We start from the raw sequence: 12,733 nt of genomic DNA, 5'->3' as shown, positions 1-12,733 counted from the left end.
TGAACAACAGACCGACGAGTGGTTTCTGCCGGTGGGCCTCAAGCCAGGCCTGGTGGTATGCGATAATGGGCGAAATCTCGTGGCAGCTCTGGGACTAGCCGGTTTGACGCACATCCCTTGCCTGGCGCATGTGCTGAACTTGGTGGTGCAGAGGTTCATTCACCACTACCCCAACATGTCAGAGCTGCTGCATAAAGTGCGGGCCGTCTGTGCGCGCTTCCGCCGTTCACATCCTGCCGCTGCTCGCCTGTCTGCGCTACAGCGGAACTTCGGCCTTCCCGCTCACCGCCTCATATGCGACGTGCCCCACCCGGTGGAACTCCACCTTGCACATGCTGGAGAGACTGTGCGAGCAGCAGCAGGCCATAGTGGAGTTTCAGCTGCAGCACGCTCGCGTCAGTCGTACTGCCGAACAGCACCACTTCACCACCAATGATTGGGCCTCCATGCGAGACCTGTGTGCCCTGCTGCGCTGTTTCGAGTACTCCACCAACATGGCCAGTGGCGATGACACTGTTATCAGCGTTACAATACCACTTCTATGTCTCCTTGAGAAAAACACTTAGGGCAATGATGTTAGAGGAGGTGGCCCAGGTGGAGGAGGATGAGGGCTCGTTTCTAACACTTTCGGGCCAGTCTGTTCGAAGTGGCTCAGAGGGAGGTTTGTTTAAGCAGCAGAGGACAGGTTCACAAGTCGCCAGCCAAGGCACTGTACTGGAGGACGAGGAGGATGAGGAGGAGGAGGTGGAGGGGGACGAGGATGACGCAAGTTCACAGCGGGGTGGCAGCCCAGGCCCATCACTGGTGCGTGGCTGGGGGGATACGGTGGACGATGACGATACGCCTCCCACAGAGGACAGCTTGTCCTTACCCATGGGTAGCCTGGCCCACATGAGCGAATATATGCTCCAATGCCTGCGCAACGACAGCAGAGTTGCCCACGTTTTAACGTGTGCAGACTACTGGGTGGCCACCCTGCTGGATCCCCGGTATAAAGACAATGTGCCCACTTTAATTCCTGAACTGGAGCGCGACGTAAGATGCGCGAGTACAAGCGCACGCTGATAGAGGCGCTCTTGAGAGCATTCCCACATGTCACAGGGGAAAAGGTGGAAGGTGAAGGCAGAGGAGTGGCAAGAGGTCGCCAACGCAGCTGTGTCACGGCCAGCTCATCTGAGGGCAGGGTTAGCATGGCAGAAATGTGGAAAAGTTTTGTCTCCACGCCACAGCTATCTGCACCGACACCTGATACGGAACGTGTTAGCAGGAGGCAGCATTTCACTAACATGGTTGAACAGTATGTCTGCACACCCCTCCACATCCTGACGGATGGTTCGGCCCCATTCAACTACTGGGTTTCGAAATTGTCCACGTGGCCAGAGTTAGCATGTTATGCCTTGGAGGTGCTTTCCTGCCCGGCGGCCAGCGTTTTATCTGAACGCGTATTCAGCACGGCAGGGGGGCGTCATTACTGACAAGCGCAGCCGCCTGTCCACAGCCAACGTGGACAAGCTGACCTTCATAAAGATGAACCAGGCATGGATCCCACAGGACCTGTCCCTCCCTTGTGCAGAGTAGTCCTTATTAACTGCCTAAAACATGTCTTGTTGTGCTACGGGCCACTTCTTTATTTCATACAAATTTTATGAAACCCACAGTTGAATGAAACTCTTCTCTGTCTGGGCGCCGGGGCCTAACCAGATGAAAGTGGCCGGTTAAACTAACGGGTGACATGAAGCCATAACCTCTGCCATGCTACCTCTGTCTTCTGTCTGAGTGCTGAGGCCTAAGTCAAATAAAGCGGTCTTCTGCTGTGCTGGGGGATATGAAGCTAATCTCTGACCTCTCTCCTCTGTCTGGGTCCAAAGGCCTAAATCACTGAAAGAGGCCTTCTCCTGTGGTGTGTGATATGATGCCAGAATATGGGCTGTGGGGCCTCTCTCCTCTACCTGGGTGCAGGGGTCAAATAAACTAAATTGTGGCCTACTCCTGTGGTGGCTGATATGATGCCAGAATATGTGCTGTGGTGCCTCTCTCCTCTTCCTGGGTGCAGGGGTCAAAGTAACTAAATGGTGGCTTCTCCTGTGGTGGCTGATATGATGCCAGAATATGTGCTGTGGTGCCTCTCTCCTCTGTCTGGGTCCAAAGGCCTAAATCACTGAAAGAGGCCTTCTCCTGTGGTGTGTGATATGATGCCTGAATATGTGCTGTGGTGCCTCTCTCCTCTTCCTGGGTGCGGGGGTCAAAGTAACTCAATGGTGGCTTCTCCTGTGGTGGCTGATATGATGCCAGAATATGTGCTGTGGTGCCTCTCTCCTCTTCCTGGGTGCAGGGGTCAAAGTAACTAAATGGTGGCTTCTCCTGTGGTGGCTGATATGATGCCAGAATATGTGCTGTGGTGCCTCTCTCCTCTTCCTGGGTGCAGGGGGTCAAAGTAACTAAATGGTGGCTTCTCCTGTGGTGGCTGATATGATGCCAGAATATGTGCTGTGGTGCCTCTCTCCTCTTCCTGGGTGCAGGGGTCAAAGTAACTAAATGGTGGCTTCTCCTGTGGTGGCTGATATGATGCCAGAATATGTGCTGTGGGGCCTCTCTCCTCTTCCTGGGTGCAGGGGTCAAAGTAACTCAATGGTGGCTTCTCCTGTGGTGGTTCGTATGATGCCAGAATATGTGCTGTGGGGCCTCTCTCCTCTTCCTGGGTGCAGGGGTCAAAGTAACTCAATCGTGGCTTCTCCTGTGGTGGCTGATATGATGCCAGAATATGTGCTGTGGTGCCTCTCTCCTCTTCCTGGGTGCAGGGGTCAAAGTAACTAAATGGTGGCTTCTCCTGTGGTGGCTGATATGATGCCAGAATATGTGCTGTGGTGCCTCTCTCCTCTTCCTGGGTGCAGGGGTCAAAGTAACTAAATGGTGGCTTCTCCTGTGGTGGCTGATATGATGCCAGAATATGTGCTGTGGTGCCTCTCTCCTCTTCCTGGGTGCAGGGGTCAAAGTAACTAAATGGTGGCTTCTCCTATGGTGGCTGATATGATGCCAGAATATGTGCTGTGGTGCCTCTCTCCTCTTCCTGGGTGCGGGGGGTAAAAGGTAAACTCAATGGTGGCTTCTCCTGTGGTGGCTGATATGATGCCAGAATATGTGCTGTGGGGCCTCTCTCCTCTTCCTGGGTGCAGGGGTCAAAGTAACTAAATGGTGGCTTCTCCTGTGGTGGCTGATATGATGCCAGAATATGTGCTGTTGTGCCATCTGACATGGTTGCCAGGGTCTGATTCAATGGGGGCCTACTCCTGTGGTGGGTGATCTAAATGCCTGATTCTCTGCTGTGAAACCTCTCTCCTCCGTCTGGGTGTAGGGGTCAAAGTCTTTCAAAGTCGCCTTCTCCTGTGCTGATTGATATGAAGCTGATGGTTGTGCCATCTGACATGGTTGCCGGGGTCCCATTAAATTGTGGCCTACTCCTGTGGTGGTTGATATGATGCCTGATTCTCTGATGTGGAACCTCTCTCCTCTGTTTGGGTGAAGGGGTCAAAGTAACTAAATGGTGGCTTCTCCTGTGGTGGCTGATATGATGCCAGAATATGTGCTGTGGGGCCTCTCTCCTCTTCCTGGGTGCAGGGGTCAAAGTAACTCAATGGTGGCTTCTCCTGTGGTGGCTGATATGATGCCAGAATATGTGCTGTGGTGCCTCTCTCCTCTTCCTGGGTGCGGGGGTCAAAGTAACTCAATGGTGGCTTCTCCTGTGGTGGCTGATATGATGCCAGAATATGTGCTGTGGTGCCTCTCTCCTCTTCCTGGGTGCGGGGGTCAAAGTAACTCAATGGTGGCTTCTCCTGTGGTGGCTGATATGATGCCAGAATATGGGCTGTGGTGCCTCTCTCCTCCATCTGGGTGTAGGGGTCAAAGTCTTTCAAAGTCGCCTTCTCCTGTGCTGATTGATGTAAAGCTGATGGTTGTGCCATCTGACATGGTTGCCAGGGTCTGATTCAATGGGGGCCTACTCCTGTGGTGGGTGATCTAAATGCCTGATTCTCTGCTGTGAAACCTCTCTCCTCCGTCTGGGTGTAGGGGTCAAAGGTCTTTCAAAGTCGCCTTCCTCCTGTGCTGATTGATATGAAGCTGATGGTTGTGCCATCTGACATGGTTGCCGGGGGTCCCATTAAATTGGGCCTACTCCTGTGGTGGGTGATCTAAATGCCTGATTCTCTGCTTTGAAACCTCTCTCCTCCGTCCGGGTGTAGGGGTCAAAGTCTGTCAAAGTCGCCTTCTCCTGTGCTGATTGATATAAAGCTTATGCTTGTGCCATCTGACATGGTTGCCGGGGTCTGATTCAATGGTGGCCTACTCCTGTGGTGGGTGATCTAAATGCCTGATTCTCTGCTGTGTAACCTCTCTCCTCCGTCTGGGTGTAGGGGTCAAAGTAACTAAATGGTGGCCTACTCCTGTGGTGGGTGATATGATGCCTGGTTCTCTGCTGTGGGACCTCTCTCCTTTGTCTGGGTGCTGTGGTCAAAATAATAGTAAGTGACCTTCTCCATTGGTGGGTGACTTGAAGCCTGATTCTGTGCTATGGGACCTCACTCCAATTAATATTGTTTAATTTTTATTTATTTTATGTTAACTCATCATTTCCCTATCTACATTTGTTTGCAGGGGATTTAACTACATTTTGCTGCCTTTTGCAGCCCTCTAGCCCTTTCCGGGTGTGTTTTACAGCCTTTTTAGTGCCCAAAAGTTCGGGGTCCCCATTGACTTCTATGGGGTTCGGGTTCGGGATGAAGTTCGGGTCGAGTTCGGATCCCGAACCCGAACATTTTTCGAAAGTTCGGCCGAACTCGTCGAACCCGAACATCCAGGTGTTCGCTCAACTCTACTTATAGTGTTACTGATTATACCCCCTCCTCATTAATTGTGAATACCAGAAGCCAGTTACCAAGCTCACTTAAGGGCCGCAAAACCATGTCATCTGCGAGCTCTACATCAGCAAAAGAAGTAGTAGATAATATAAGCCAGACTGAGATGGATCCGAACCAGAATGGCGCTGTTAATGAAGAGCTCCAAACTGACAAGATAATGACCGCTATAGCTGCCTGTCAGGCGGCGCTAACGACAAAGATTGATCACTTACAGAGCGACATCAATTGTTTATGACATGATATGGACAAAATGAGGACCGCACTAAAGAGGTTGAACGCCGCCTGGGTGATGTTGAAGACTCTGCAAACACCACGTCTGCAACAACCAGAGACAACAGGTGAACAACAGGTGAAAATCCTGCTTGCCAGAGTAGAAGATGCGGAAAACCAAAATAGAAGAAATAATGTCAGAATCCTGGGATTACCTGAAAGGGTTGAAGGTTCTGCCCCAGAAGTATATCCTGAGCAATTGATTCACACTATATTGTGTCCGATTGAGTTGTCATCCAGTTTTTGTGGTGGAGAGAGCCCATAGGATCCTACAAGACCACTACCTTCAGTGGCGGGCTCCCAGACCTTTCATAATGAAAATATTAAACTACAGAGACTGGGATGCTATCCTTGGCGGCGGCCAGACAAAAGAAGGACATTCAAATTGAAAATGCGAAGCTATTCTTTTACCCTGATTTTACAACAGAGGTTCAGAAACAACGTCGACAGTTTTCAAATATCAGGGCACGTCTTCGAGAGCTGGGAATCAAGTATGCAATGAAATACCCAGCCAATCTGAGAATCCAAGAGGGTGACAGAGCCAGATTCTTCCAGACTCCGGAGGAAGCAGCCCAACAGGATCGATCAACATCGTCCGAGATGAAGAGAGGGACTATGGTATTGCAGAGAACTGCTACAAGTGTCCTACTCTCCAGATGGGGTTCTGATTGTTCTGATCTGGACATGCGGAGCACCTCAGCTGCTACTAGATGAATATGAAATACTATAAAGTATTATTTCTGACAGGGGATAATGTTAGTTCAGAACTACATATCTGGAATTGAATAGTTTCAAGGGATTTAGGTCCTATACTATGTTTTAGTATTATATTTAGGCAGACTGTGTCTTCCTTAGTTTAGGCTAAAGGATTAGTTGGTTAGGGATATAGAAGCTTAGACGAGTTGGGGATGTCTGGGCAGGGTGGGGGCGTAATGGGATGTTCTACTCTAATTACAAGTTGGTATATGTGGGTGTGTGAATGCGGGAATGACACTATAGAATCTAGAGGGGAGTGGGAATTATATTTCCTAAGCAACAATGGCCTATATGTAAGCTAATTTCCTGGAATGTCCGGGGACCTGAAATGACAAAGTGCCAAGAGAGCGCTAGTGTTTATTACATTAAGAAGTATAAAACCAGATGTTCTTATCTTTCAGGAAACTCATTTTGGGGTCAAAAAAGTGTTGGCGGTTAAAAGACCATGGGTGGGATATGTCTATCATGCGACCTACTCTAACTTACGCTAGAGGGGTATCCATGCTGGTCAGTAAGACTCTTCCATTTCAGCTGATGTCCGTGAACATTGATCCGGCAGGAATTATGTATTGCTGCAGGCTAACATTAGAGGGAGTGAGGTCTTTATAGTAGGTATCTATGTACCCCTCACCATTTGAGAGGGAAGTGGTTGACCGAAATCGTGCTAAAGTGGGTACACTTCCAGCGGTTCCCTTGTTTATACTGGGGATTTAATGCAATTCTATATAGGGATCTCGATAGACTTAGGCCATCTCCCAGGAATAAACCCTGCACTACCTATATTGGCGCAGGCGCATCACTTGACGGAGATATGGAGGGACCTGCACTGTAATGCAAAACAATATTCCTGTCACTCAGCCTCTGTCAACTCATTGTTCCGCATTGATTTGGCCTTCACAAATCAGGGACAGGGCTAATGTGGGTGAAAGCTGCGGAATACCTACCGAGAGTTGTCTCAGTTCATGCTCCCCTGCCGATAGTCCTTACACTACCGAGCGGTAGGCCGCGTTCTACATGGCGATTGAATCCGATGTGGTGAATGTTCTTCCTGTGGGGGTGGCATGTAGGAAGCCATTTCAGCTTACTGGGAAGTTAATGAAGGCTCATCCAATTCACTGGTGGTATGGGATGCAAGTAAGGCAGTCTAAAGAGGCGTATTACTAGCGGCGATAGCAACACATAGAAAGGAACTACTCTCCTCACGGGAGAAATTGGAGGAAAAGTTGGACCTTGCAGAAAGAGCATACGTAGCTGGACCGCACGCCAGAGCTTCAATCACTTTGGCTTCTTGCTCAAAGGCAGTATTCTTTATACTTAACGGAATTGACGCAGAAATGCCTTATGGTTCAGAGGCAAAGCATCTTTGCTGAGGGGGATAAGAGTGAGAAAACTTTGGCGTATCTGGCTAAACAGAAAACCCACAAACAGTAGTACCAGCAATTAGGGATGGACAGGGTGTACTCTTTACTGCACAGAGGAAATATGTGACCAGTTTTCAGTTCTTACTCATCCCTATATTCCTCTAAAGCTACCAGATCGGCGGAGGAAATAATTGCTATTTCTAGACACTATCCCTGTGGGCCGAGTTAGCTCACTCAGAGAGGCAATTCTAGATGGCCCTCTGGTTCCACAGGAAGTCCAACATGCAATATTGTCCATTGCAAAAGGGAAAACTCCTGGTCCGGATGGCTTCCCTGTGCAGTGGTACAATTTTCAGATTGAGGGAAGTGAGCCAGAGGCTCAGTAAACTATTCATGTATGCTCTGGAGAGGTGGGGCCTTGCCAGCTTAATTTCATGAAGCTACTATAGTGGTCATACACAAAGCAGGGAAGCCTCCGGATCAGTGTGGCTTTATAGGCCCATATTGTTGATAAATTCAGACGCTAAGTAGGCTAAGGTGCTGGCTAACAGGTTGTCGTCGGTCAATTCATCCGTAGTAGGTATAGATCAATCTGGTTTTATGCCTGGGAAAACGACAGAACCTAAACCTGAGACGCCTTTTTTTTTCAAATTACCAAATTACGCATGATAATGCAGGAAACAGAGCGATCGCCTGCTATACTTGGGTAAGAGTAAGTAAGTAAGTAAGACTTAATGGATATTTGTCCAACCGTTTGTGCTGTAAAGGGGCCAACCAGACAAGGGTGTCCTCTGTCACCCCTTCTGTTTGCTTTATTAATGGAACCACTATCGGTGTATATACAGTAGGTGTTTGACGATATTGTGCTTTTAGCACGACAGCGTCGCGCTGATACTCGGCGACATGATGCCGAGGATCTCGCACTCACTGGATAGTGACAGGCACATCCCCAGCAGCGTCATAGAAGCGACGGGAGATCCCGACTTGGATTCCCGCCAATTCTACACGTGTGCGGCGTTTGTATATGAATCCTGAGGGGGAAGTCCCCCGCCGGATTTTAAATAAAAATCGGCATGGGGTCCCCCCTCAGGAGCATACCGGGCCCTAAGGTTCAGTTATGGGTTGTAAGGAGAGCCCCCCCTACGCCGAAAAAAACGGCGTAGGGGGGTCCCCCTAACAATCCATACCAGACCCGTATCCAAAGCCACGCTAACCCGGCCAGCCAGGAAGGGAGTGGGGACGAGCGAGCGCCCCCCCCCCCCCCCCCCTCCTGAGCCGTACCAGGCTGCATGCCCCCAACATGGGGGGGTTGGGTGCTCGGGGGCAGGGGGCGCACTGCGGCCCCCCCACCTCAGAGCACCCTGTCCCCATGTTGATGAGGACAGGGCCCCTTCCCGACAACCCTGGCCGTTGGTTGTCGGGGTATGCGGGCGGGAGGCTTATCGGAATCTGGGAGCCCCCTTTAATAAGGGGGCCCCCAGATACCGGCCCCCCACCCTAAGTGAATGAGTATGGGGTACATCGTACCCCTACCCATTCACCTGCAAGAAAAGTGGTAAAAACACAAATAAACCACACAGTGTATTAAAATATTTTATTTTTCTGCTCCGGAGGCCGCCCCCTGTCTTCTTTATTAGCTCTTTTACCAGGGGGGGCTCTTCTTCTTCCGCTATCCCGACGGGTCTTCTCCGCTATCCGGGGGGTCTTCTCAACTCTCCGGGGTTCTCCTTCTGTCTTCGCCGCTCTCCGTTGTTGAATCGGCGCACCCGGTTCTTTGTCTCGCGAGATCTCGGATTTTAAATAAAAATTTAGCGCGAGACGAAGAACCGGGGTGCGCCGAGTCAACAACGGAGAGCGGCGAAGACAGAAGGAGAACCCCGGAGAGTTGAGAAGACCCCCCGGATAGCGGAGAGAAGAAACCGTCGGGATAGCGGAAGAAGAAGAGCCCCCCCTGGTATAAAGAGCTAATAAAGAAGACAGGGGGCCGGCCTCCGGAGCAGAAAAAATAAAATATTTTAATACACTGTGTGGTTTATTTGTGTTTTTACCACTTTTCTTGCAGGTGAATGGGTAGGGGTACGATGTACCCCATACTCATTCACTTAGGGTGGGGGGGCCCGGTATCTGGGGGCCCCCCTTATTAAAGGGGGCTCCAGATTCCGATAAGCCTCCCCGCCCGCATACCCCGACAACCAACGGCCCAGGGTTGTCGGGAGGAAGGGGCCCTGTCCTCATCAACTGTGGGACTGGGTGCTCTGAGGTGGGGGGGGCCGCAGTGCGCCCCCTGCCCCAGAGCACCCAACCCCCCCATGTTGAGGGCATGCAGCCTGGTACGGCTCAGCAGGGGGGGGGGGGGGGCGCTCGCTCGTCCCCCACTCCCTTCCTGGCTGGCCGGGGGTAGCGTGCTTTGGATACGGGTCTGGTATGGATTGTAGGGGGGACCCCCTACGCGTTTTTTTTCGGCGTAGGGGGGGCTTCTCTTACAACCCATAACAGACCTAAGGGCCCGTATGCTCCTGAGGGGGGGACCCATGCCGGATTTTTATTTAAAATCCGGCGGGGACTTCCCCCTCAGGATTCATAACAAACGCCGCACACGGTAGAATTGGCGGGAATCCAAGACGGATCTCCCGTCGCTTCTATGACGGCTCTGTCTCCATCGCGGCAAGCCAGCTCGGCGCTGGCTCCCGCGATGGGGCTCGTAGGTGCTCAATCTCGCCGAGAAAGAGAGCGAGATTGACACAAAATCGGGTTCACCTACTGTAGTGGGCAGTACTAGGATACAAGGTTGGGATATTGCTGGTATCTCCGAAAAGATCTCACATTATGCAGAGATATGCTGAATACTTAGGGGATGTAGGTCCCTCCCTGGAAGCTCCTACTGGAGATTGTTGACCTGTATGGATTCATTCTCAGGATTACGTGTGGAATTGGGCCAAATCGGCATTATATCTGGTCGATGAGTTGTCCCTCGGAGTGTCTCATCTAGGTCATCGCTTCAGGTGGTAAAATACTTTCACGTACCTGGGAATAGTTATACACAAAAGATGTCACCCCAATTTGTTGCTTTGAACTTAAACCCGGTAGTTAAACAATCCTCGCAAAAACTGAAAGCTTGGGAGGCATTACCGCTGTCCTCTGATAGGACGTCTTAATATATTCAAAATGATCCTTCTTCCTAAGTTATTATACATATATAGAGCAACCCCCTTAACTTTACTGAAATCTCACTTTCAGACCCTAGATCGCATACTAACGCCCTTTTTATGCATAGCCAGAGATACTTTGAAGCTACTAACGAGAGAGGCGACCTAGCACTCCCAGATATGTATCTATATACTATATTGCGACACAATTGAAACTATGCGGCCTGGTGGATTAAGGCAGACCCTATAATCCGGCGGTGGGATTGGAGGCGGCCCTCATGGGATCTTATGAAGCTATGACAAACTTAGTGTATAGAGCAGGGATATACCCGGTAAAACATCTCACTACCACTAATGGTGGGGGTGATTAATGCATGGAATGCCTCTGTGGTGGTGGGAGAGGATGGAGGGAAAAGCAGTACACCTATCCCCAGTTACGCCTTTGTGGGGGAATTCCAAACCTGTTGGAACTAAATTCTCTATCTGATTTTGAGTTCTGGCCGCGAAGGGGCATCAAATACCTCACTCAAGTATACGAGAATGTGTTTTTTAAAACGTTCTCAGACCTACAGACTGAATAAAACTTACCACAAGCCATCTCTCTTTAGATTTTTTCAACTGAGACATGATTGCGAGTCACAGTTTGGGGCTGGTCCTTTGAGGCTAGAATTAGAATGTGAAATGAGAAAATCGCCAGACGGGCCAAATCATACCAAGATGGTGTTATCTTTTATCGGTTTCTTCTATCCTCCCGACCTTCCGCCAATGACAAGGCGCCTGATATTCCTGCATTGGAAGATTATCATGAAAAAGAGCTGTCTGCCTCCTGTAGAGAGGACGGTGATTTGTGCACGGGATCAGCTGATTTCAGGCAAAATGGTTACACAGAGTCTACTTTACCCCAGTGTGATTGGTACGCATGCATAGACTTGATTCAGACCACATGTACAAGATGTAATAATGATAAGGGAACCCTATTACACATGATAATGGGAGTGTCCGGTTATTGCTAAATTCTGGTTACAGGTGCATAAGACATTAATACTCATTTGGGGCTCCAGCAGTTTGTAACACCTGAAGTTAGTTTACTGGGCCTTGTTAATGATATTTTTCAACTAAACATACCAAAATCCCTTTATAGGCCTACTAATGTTTAATGGAAGAAAGTCCATTTTGCTGAATTGGAAACCCCCAAAAAACAACACTATCTCATTGGATCCAGCTTATTAATGCTACATTATCAGTTATAAGTTAACCTATGAAGCCAGGGGCATACCGGAAAAATTTGGGAAGATCTGGGATATTTGGTGGGTGTGAACTCAGTTACAGTGTAATTGAGCTGGGAAAGTTAAGAGATGATTAGGTCACTGCCAGTATGAATGGGTGTGTGAATGGGGACAGGCTATAATGAAACAACTCTGCTTTGCGACTGATGAGAACTGTATTAATAACATGTATACGTGAAGATAATCATCTATATGTAATCCTATTGTCTTGCCTGTCAATTTGAATGTGATGGTTGAGGTTTATACCTTGTTATGGGGGCTGTTCTCCATATTTGATGTGTTTTTCTTTCCTTCTGAAAACAGAAAAATAAAGCCATTTAAATTTTTTTTTGCCCAAATTGGCTGTATTTCAAATAACTGAATAGAACCACAGTATGTAAAGGGTGTATCTCACATGCCCTCATCCAGACTAGGCCACAATTAAAGATTATTGCCCAAAATGGCTGCATTTCAAATAACTGAATAGAACCACAGTATGTAAAGGGTGTATCTCACAATGACATATGCATCAAAGGCTGCAAAATATTTTTTTTAACCCAAAACGGGTGTTTGTTTAATAACTGAATATGACAGCAGTGTATAACCCCTGAATTTCACACGTGCTGATGCTGCAAGGGCAGAAAAATTGTGTATTTTGCCCAAAAAAGGGTGTTTTATTAGTAGTAGAAGAATATAACCACAGTATGTAAAGGGTGTATCTCACACGCCCTGATCCAGACTAGGCCGCAATTAAAGATTTGTGCCCAAAATGGCTGTATTTCAAATAACTGAATAGAACCACAGGATGTAAAGGGTGTATCTCACACGCCCTGATCCAGACAAGGCCGCAAATTAAAGATTTGTGCCCAAAAATGGCTGTATTTCAAATAATGAATAGAACCACAGTATGTAAAGGGTGTATCTCACAACTGACATATGCGGCAAAGGCTGCAAAAAAAACTTTTTTAACCCAAAAACGGGTGGTTTGTTTTATAATTGAATATGACAGCAGTATATACCCC

This window comes from Bufo bufo, chromosome 9 (assembly GCF_905171765.1).
Source record: "Bufo bufo chromosome 9, aBufBuf1.1, whole genome shotgun sequence".
In the NCBI taxonomy this organism is placed as follows: domain Eukaryota; kingdom Metazoa; phylum Chordata; class Amphibia; order Anura; family Bufonidae; genus Bufo; species Bufo bufo.
Note: the sequence above shows the minus strand (reverse complement) of the source record.